Source organism: Oncorhynchus keta, chromosome 35, assembly GCF_023373465.1.
Source record: "Oncorhynchus keta strain PuntledgeMale-10-30-2019 chromosome 35, Oket_V2, whole genome shotgun sequence".
NCBI classification, from domain to species: Eukaryota; Metazoa; Chordata; class Actinopteri; order Salmoniformes; family Salmonidae; genus Oncorhynchus; species Oncorhynchus keta.
Window position 1 is genome coordinate 26,418,670 of NC_068455.1, and position 8,007 is coordinate 26,426,676.

Genomic DNA, 8,007 nt, shown 5'->3' on the forward strand with positions numbered 1-8,007 from the left:
TCAATCCCACCACACGGATATTACTACGTCTACTCTGGTTCTCCATCTGATCTACTTTGTTTTTGAGGTAGGCATTGTCCTTTTGCAGTTGTGTCAAGACCTGGTCATGTCTAGCGATGGTATCTTCAACTGTGCTAATGCGCAGCTCTGCCTCAGTCGTTCTCAAAAGGAGATAATTCATGGATGATTTCAGGTCGTCAATGGAAGAATGGAGTTCAGCCGATTTCTTATTGATTTTCAGAGAAAGACCTCTGTTACCATCCTGAATTTCCCGGAGGAGAGTGGCCAGCATGTCGGCAGGCTCGCAAGAGGCTGCTGAGAGCAACAGTCTGGAACTGTCATCTGAGTTATGAGGGCTAATGCTAATCTTGCTAGCTGTAGCGTTATCGTTATCTTGGGAATCAACAACGTTTTGGTCATCCTTCTTGCCTCTCGGTCGGAGGTCCATGGCTCTTTGGGAAGGTAAGTACTTGACAATTTATCAGCCGATGTTAGAATATTGTTTCAACGTTGTTATTTAGGTAAAAATAGAATAACTTTGAAGAGCTCGGTTTGTCAACGTCTGCTCAGCTCTGCGGCATCACGTGTCTCCGGTCCTCTCCTTCTCTAAGTCTTCCAGTATGATGTTGGGGTTGCCCTCAAGTAGAAACCAGGACTGAGCCACATGCAACTCAAAGCAACACCACATACTGTCAACAAAGTTTCTCGACACTATCACAATGATCTTGTGGCTTTTCATAATCCCCAGATTGATAATATTGGACGCAATGGATTCACCTATTTCGAAGTCCCACACATGAAGCCACAGCTGAATGGGAGGGACTCTTTCTCAAGGTTCTCCACCAGTTCCTCCATAACCCAGGACTTGTTCTTGTTGGAGTTGATCACAAAGGCCCCGCAACTGTATTCTTGGCATTGAGAGACCTTGTAGTTTCTCAGCTCATCCACCCCAGCTTATCTTGAGGCGCAGTATGGCGCTGACCTTCTGCACCTTCTCCCTCATGCGCTCCTCCATGCCTCCCATGGAGCATCTTGCTGCTGCTTCTGTTTCAACTCCTCTGCCTTCTGCCTCTTCCAAGGCATCGGCAACCATCTAAAAGAGAGAGGGTTACGGTCAATTAACAATAAACAGATACATCAGTATTACCTCATCTTGTTTGCCCTTATCTTGACAAAGGAAAAATGCTCACTGACAGGGATGTAAATGAATTTGTTCACATTTGAGAGATATAAGCTTTTTGTGTGTATGGAACTTTTTGGGGATATTTTATTTCAGTTAATGAAACATGGGACCAACACTTTACATGTTGCATTTATGTTTGTGTTCAGTATACATTCACTTACATGGTTTCCTTCCCTTGAATCCTTAACTTTGTAATAAACTATTAGATAATGTGAGAGCAATAAGCCCTGGTTAGCATAGGTATCCATCCACTGTATTGTTTTCACCCATTCAGAACTGTTATATCAGTAACCTAAAAGAAAGGAGTTGAGGAGAGGCACTCAGGCACCAGCACCATTGTAGAGAATTGGGACATGGTGAGCATATGACTGCTTGGTTGCTGCATTTTGATTGGTCCCACTGTGGCTGATAAGACCTCTACTTTGCCCTAACATTTTTACCTCTGAATGAGAGGGAAAATGGCAACTGCAGGAAAGGTTAGTGTGTATATTATATTCTCATGTAAATAGCCTTCAGAAAGTATTCACACCTCTAGACTTTTTCAACATTTTGTGGTGTTACAAAGTGGGATTCAAATGGATTTAATTGTCATATTTCTGTCAACGATCTACACAAAATAATTTAAAAGTGGAAGAAAAATTCTAAACATTTGTAAAAAAAAAAATAATAATATGAAAAATGGAATATATCTTGATTAGGTTAGTATTCAACTGCCTGAGTCAATACATGCTTGAATCGCCTTTGGCAGTGATTACAGCTGTGTGTGTTTCTGGGTAAATCTCTAAGAGCATTCCATACCTGAATTGTGAAACATTTGTCCATTATTATTTTCAGCTCTGTCTAATTGGTTGTTGGTCATAGCTATACAACCATTTTCAGGTCTGTAACCATTTTCAAACTGTAACTTGGCCACTCAGGAACAGTCACTGTCTTCTTGGTAAGTTACTCCAGTGAATATTTGGCCTTGTGTTTTAGGTAATTGTCCTGCTGAAAGGTGAATTCATCTCCCAGTGTCTGGTGTAAAGCAGACAACCAGGTTTTCCACTAAGATTGTGCCTGTGCTTAGCTCCATTCCGTATTTTTTTAAATCCTGAACCTCCCTCCCAGTCCCAAGTATGCCCATAACATGATGCAGCCACCGCTATGCTTGAAAATGTGAAGGTACTCACTAATGTGTTGTATTGGATTTTCCTCAAACATAAGACTTTGTATTGAGGACAAACAGTTAATTGCTTTGCCACATTTTTTGCAAAATTTCTATAGTGCCTTGTTGCAAACAGGATGCATGTTTTGGAATATTTTTATTCTGTACAGGCATCCTTCTTTTCACTCTGTCGATTAGGATAGGATTGTGGAGTAACTACAATGTTATTGATCCATCCTGAATATTCTCCTATCACAGCCATTACATTCTGGAACTGTTTTAAAGTTACCATTGGCCTCATGGTGAAATCTCTGAGCGGTTTCCTTCCTCTCTGGCAACTGAGTTAGGAAGTATGCCTGTAACTTTGTAGTGACTGGGTGTATTGATACACCATCCAAAGTGTAATTAATCCCATGCTCAAAGGGATATTCAATGTCTTCTTATTTATTATTTTACCCATCTACTAATAGGTGCCCTTCTTTGCGAGGCATTGAAAAACCTTCTTGGTCTTTGTTGTTGAATCTGTGTTAACTGCTCAACCTAGGGACATTACAGATAATTGTACTGTATGTGTGGGGCAGGCACAGAGATGAGGTAGTCATTCAAAAATAATGTTAGACCCTATTATTGCACACAGAGTCCATGCACCTTATTATGTGACTTGTTAAGGAAATTGGGGCTAAATAGTTGACTCAAGACATTTTAGCTTTAAATGTTTTATTAACTTGTAAAACATTTCAAAAAACAAGATTCTACTTTGACATTATGTGGTATTGTGTGCAGGCCAGCGACAAAATAAAATCTATATTTAACACAACAAAATGTGGAAAAAGTCAAGGGGTGTGAATACTTTCTGAAGGCATTTTAATTGTTCCATATTCTTGTAAAGGTGATATGTCAACAAAACTATCTGTGTCTTCCAGCGGTGGCAGCTGAGGGGAGAATGGCTCATAATAATGGCTGTAATGGAGTGGATGGAATGGTATCAAAGGCATGGTTTTCATTTCATTCCAGCCATTATTATGAGCTGTCCTCCCCACAGCAGCAGTTCACTGTCACATGGCCAGACAAGATGCAACTCCTTACTCATTTCAATCTACACATTTGATAGAAAGAAACACACATTTGACAAATCAAACCTTGTTCAGTTTGTTTGAACTTGGCCACCAATTTCATGCCAAGGAATCATGTTTGGCTTAGCACTCAAAGCGCATTCAGAATATTTAATATATTTACAGTAGTTTTTCCTTTGCCACGGATAGTGCAGTCAGACAAGCAGGGAGACAGATCTTTAGGCTCTCCAGCTCAGCCAGTGTTTATAAGAGGGTGTGCCATTTTGTGTGCTGTATTCTTACTCAGCAGCCATGTCTTCCCCCAAAAAACTGTACTATGAGGCCATGTGTTATATTCCAATGTATCAAAGGTCATGTAGAATATTGCTAAACTATAAAGAGTATGATTATTGTTTTTCAAATGAAAAGAAAGGCAGAAATCCAGGGCTTGAGCAATCTGTAGTTTTGGGAGAGGAGACAGTCCACTGTTGCAATTATTTCCACACAATCCGTGGCAATGGAAAAACTAGTGTTTATAAATTGTATATACTGTATGTGTCTGGGCGGAAATACATCTTTGAGTGCTAAGCCAAACATGATTCCTTGGCATGAAATTAGTGGCCAAGTTTAAACAAAGTAAACAAGGTTTGATTTGTCAAATGTGTGTTTTGTTCTATCAAATGTGTTGATTGAAATGAAATGCATCTTGTCTGGCCATGTGACAGTGAACTGCTGTGATCCGATGCCGGGCCGCAGTTGCATGCTAGGCTGGGGAGCCCCTCTCCGTGGAGGAAGTGCGCATCAAGATAAAGGTCACAAGGTCATGTACTATAGCATGGAACCAATGGTGTACCTTATACCTTGGTCACAATAGCACACTTAGTATTATTAACTGCTTTCTTTCATTTACTTTCGATTCAATTGATTTAGCTTGCCATGTTGCAGTGCTCCTTACAGTAAGAGATTACCGTGAAGATGGGACAAACTCTGGGAGGGGGAGAGTTGAGTGGGTGACCAGAAATCATAGGGCAAGAGTCCAGTTGCCCTTAAATTACTAACATCATTGACATGTATGGGGGGTGGTTTCATGATTGCCCTTGAAAACACTGCAATTGTTGTAATTACCTAAGTGGACAATGGTAAAGTTGAATCATCTCCTAAATTGGCCGAATTAAAATACCCTGAATGTGTTGCAAATTGTTGCCTCTGGGATCTGCCATACAGATTCCTGAACCCTGAGTGGCTCAAACCCAGAGTGGGGTTTCCCTGTCGTGAAGGTGCTGGGACGATGGAGAGCGTTGAAGATGGTATCACAAAATTCAAACCAGCTAGTCATACCAGAGGTAGCAGCGAAGCGAGAGATTTCACTCTCACCAAAATAAACCCAATAAGTTTCTATGGGTTTATTTTGGATCTAAGCTTGTCGCCAGCCTTCCCGCCTTTGGGACGACGACTCCCATTGTTAGGGCGGAGATGTGAGCATCTCATCATTATATACAGATCTCTGATCATACTGAGTGAGTCAGAGAAAAATTTAACCAAAGGATATTGTTACCTCCTATTGCTCACATTCCAAGAGCTTTCAATAATTTTATTTAAATATCTTGATATAATACATACAGGGCTTTCACAAGTTATTTATTGTGTGTGTTTTTAGGGGATACTGTGATCCTCCTGTACCTCCCTGTGTGGAGAGTGCAAGTTCTGTAAAAATCACAAGACTAACCTGGTCAAAAGATCAGGTGAGTGTTCCGGGCACAGCCAACAAAATCAGAGACAACCTCTAGCCACTACATCTGGTTGTCACTAGTTGCCACAGCCACAAGGTCAAAACAGCTACATCATAATAATTCATGAAAACAAAGATGTGGTTTTGGTCTTAATTTAAGGTTAGGCATAAGGTTAGCAGTATGGTTAAGGTTAGGGTTACGGTTAGGTTTAAAATCAGATTTTAAGACGATAAATTGTAGAAATAGGCTGGGTTCATTCAGTCAATTCTCCCGTTAGGGGATAAGTCTGGCCCACTTCATGGGCTGCAGCACTTTCTTTCTCTGAGTACATGGTGGTGGCAGACATCTCGCTGGCCAAGGTGGACGAGAAGGCAGGGATGTGGGATTTCCACAGGCTACAGGGCAGCAATTAACATAGCTAAGGTGTCACTGGATTTCCTGATGGTAGTGTCTCTCCTTCAGAAAAAAAACGTTTCTAAAAGTTTTGAAAACAGCATGCCTTTTTGTAAAAGCAGAATATTTTCTTACGAACACAACTGATTGTTTATAGCAGGACAAAACTCTCACCTAGTCTCTTTTGGTGATTTGCATGCCCAATGATATCCTTACAGGTGGAGACGGGCTCGACCTGTGCAGTGTTTGGCCTTGGCGCGTTGGGCGTGGCTGCCATCAAGGGATGCAAAGCAGCTGAGGCGACCAGGATCATTGGGATTGACCTCAACCCAGTTTAAAGTGGCCAAGGAGTTTGGATTGTTCCTTCATACGTGTGTGCAACATAGGGATCATGGTGAGGAAGTGGATTCTACCTTTACAGACCACCCTTGAGTGTTTGGGGAATTAATGACCATTTTACTGACAATGTGTAGAAATAGTGTACAGTGCTTTTCTCAATTTTATGATTTAAAAAAAACAACGTCAACAAATGCTCAACTAAGCCGTGGTGTAAAGTAATCAAGCAAAAATACTTGAAAGTACTACTTAAGTAGTTTTGGGGGAGTATCAGTACTTTATTACATTCCTAAAGAAAATTATATACTTTTTCCATGACACCCAAAAGTACTCGTTACATTTTGAATGCTTAGCAGGACAGGGAATTGATCAAATTCACACTTCACATCAAGAGAACATTCCTGGTCATCCCTTCTGCCTCTGATCTGACGGACTCACTAAACACATGCTTCATTTGTAAATTATGTCAGTGTTGGGGCTTGCCCCTGGCTATCCGTAAAAGAAAATGATGCTGACTGGTTTGCTTAATATAAGGAATTTGAAATGATTTATACTTTTAGATACTTAAGTATATTTCAAACCAAATACTTTTAGACTTGTACTCGAGTAGTATTTTACTGGGTGACTTTCACTTCAGTCATTTTCTATTAAGGTATCTTTACTTTTGAAAATTGGGTACATTTTCCACCACTGCAGCTAAGTGTTGTAATCCCAATTGTAGCATATGTTACACCTAATGGCCATAGTGGCACGATAGCAAGGTTACAGCTGTGTAAGTGACTGTTCCAGAGTGCGGCCCTGAAGGCTCGTCAGCAGGCGGGCAAAAGATCTCCATTCACCCATTCCAACTGGTGACAGGATGAACTTGGACAGGAACTGGGATGGGTCTCGTGTGTTAGTGAGAGCAAAAGCTCTGTGTAGTTGTCTATCATTTGATTGAACTGAGGTCATGCTTTGCATTTGCTTTCCATAAGAAATACAAGTGTGGAGGGTGTTCCTAAACTGGTCAGTGAGTACATGAACAATAAGCTGAAGGTGGATGATTGTGACCCACACACCACCCTTCGAACGGATCAGAGGGCTTCAGTATAATGCATGCTGGGAAATTTTAAGGCATTGCACAAAAATCACAACAAAGCCTGCTTTCCATTTTGTGTTTACTAAATGTAAATGTTTCTCGTTTCCTCGATCCTGCAGTATTCGTGTTGTCCTGAAATGTTAGATTTCAAGAGGCGGCTCTGAAAACCATAACATCACTCCTTATTTCTCCATTTCAATTGAATACATTAAATTAAAGGATACTCAAGGGATTGTCTTACTGGTCAAATTAATTTTGAACCCCGTTGCCAGGATAATTGAGCCTAGCATTGGGAGAAAGCATCTAGTGAACAAGTATCATGTCATTTGCAGTCAGATTCTCTTAATGTGCACATCATAGAAGTACAAAACAAGAGACGCTTAACTTCGAGCTAATGCAAAACAATCAATACTTCAATGATTATGTTATTACTATTTTAATAATACAGTACTCTGAAAAAGGGTATTAATTCACAGGTCTGTAGTAAACCCAGACTTCTGCTGCAATAGAGCCTTTGGCATTTATACAGTCCTCACCACACTCCAACACAAACGCATATACGCACACAACTACAGAACAGCTGTTTATTACTCCCATCATAGAAGAAATAAAAAGCTGGCAGAGAAACTGGAAAGATTGGATTAAAATGGAGACTCAAGAGTGTTGCTCAACAGTATATCAAGGTAAATATTGATCGACTGGATTGAGGAATAACAGACATGCTGCCTAGACATTATCTGGCATGGTTATTCTTAATTCACACAGATTAAGGCTCAACGCACTACACCAGGGCAATTCCAGTCCAGGCCTTGGGGTCCACCACACTGCAGGCTTTCCTTTCGATTCAAACCAGACCTGGCAAGGAGATTCTGGTCAATCAATGAACCTGAATCAACTAGTTCACTACAAGAGAGAAAAGAAAACTAGCAGTGCTGCAGACCTCAGGACCCAGGTTTGAATAGACCTGCACTACACACTTTAGCAGAACACTGAGCTCAACAGCTCCCCTCTCTGGCCAGTCAATAGGACCCAGCTGCCTTGCTGTCAATTAGGCAACACAGTAAGGTGGCACATGTCTAGAGGTCAAGGAG

General features: G+C 40.9%; 1 pseudogene; it reads left to right on the forward strand.

The window, feature by feature from the left end:
• Nucleotides 1-971: 971 nt before the first annotated feature.
• LOC118369072 (alcohol dehydrogenase class-3-like) lies at nucleotides 972-5,934 on the forward strand (annotated as a pseudogene).
• Nucleotides 5,935-8,007: the final 2,073 nt, after the last annotated feature.